The sequence below is a fragment of the Tupaia chinensis genome, unplaced genomic scaffold (genome assembly GCF_000334495.1).
Source record: "Tupaia chinensis unplaced genomic scaffold, TupChi_1.0 Scaffold000099_1, whole genome shotgun sequence".
NCBI lineage: Eukaryota > Metazoa > Chordata > Mammalia > Scandentia > Tupaiidae > Tupaia > Tupaia belangeri.
The window spans coordinates 4,109,861-4,110,907 of record NW_006159563.1 but is presented as its reverse complement, the minus strand read 5'-3'; the positions used below and the strand labels follow the sequence as shown (position 1 = coordinate 4,110,907).

At 42.7% G+C, this 1,047-nt stretch overlaps 1 protein-coding gene across 1 annotated transcript in view; it reads left to right on the top strand.

Moving 5' to 3' along the window:
* Positions 1-1,047, top strand: part of MSH3 (mutS homolog 3) — a gene marked incomplete in the record, with an annotated part of 248,405 nt that overhangs the window by 11,439 nt on the left and 235,919 nt on the right.

Sequence of the window (1,047 nt, the reverse complement as noted above, 5' to 3'; positions counted from 1 at the left end):
GGCCGGTTGTGGCAGGAAAACTGTATTCTCTGTCAGTTTTGTTATGCTGTGTTCCATGTTATGAGATTAGACTCTGGCATCAGCGTGTTTCCTGAGGTCAAGAAGAAATACGGAGGTGGCATCCCATAGGTGGAAGGGACAAACCATCTAGGTTAGGTGGTACATCAGACTTGACCGCAGTTAAAGCTAATGATTTTCTGCCATTCAGTGAAGAGCTCATGCAGATCCGAGATGGGGTGGGGTAGGAGAATGGGTGTTGGAATGAGAGTTCCGCAGCTGCAGTGAACAGTATTTAAGCCATGGTGCTTTCTAGGAGAAAGGAAGGAGTCAGGTGGTGCTGCTGCTTCTGCATTTCTTTTTCTTTCTTTCTTTTTAAAAAAGTTTTGTTATAGGGTGTGCTCATCAAAGGGAGAGAGAAGGAAAGTGAGAAGTTACCCCCTAGAAGAAATGGCCATGCTTTAGTCCCGCTTCTTCTGTTATCCTCTTGGGATTTGGGGCATGCTTGCACATATGCCTGGTGTGTTTTCTTTTTCTTCTTCTTTTTTTTTTTTTTTACATATTTATTTATTTAATTTATTTGTTTTTATTATTCTTTTAAATTTGTAATACTGCGTATACACTCACCCCAGAGAGAGATGAGCGAGAGAGAAAGTGAGAAAGCAAGCTGCCAGATGTTGGACTCACACGATGGTCAGCCATGTGCATGTCTATCACCTTAACCACTGTCGCACCTACCGGCCTATCTGGTGTGTTTCCAAGCTGCAGGGTCCAAGAGTTCAGCTGCACTCTTGGCCACGTGGGGGTCAGCTGCCTTAACTGCTACTACACCACTGGCTGTCCCTGGTTCTGCATTTATATCCATCATTAATTAATTAATTACCTAGCTAGTCCAGGGAGTTCTCTTCTCACCTCTTCAAAGTTTCCTCTAAGTAGGTTCATCATTTATGTATACTTTGTGTTTTCTGTCAGTTATTTACACGTGCTATGTAGGTAACGATTACCCTATTATGATTTTATACTCTGTTTTGCATAGGCCTTATGTAGGGC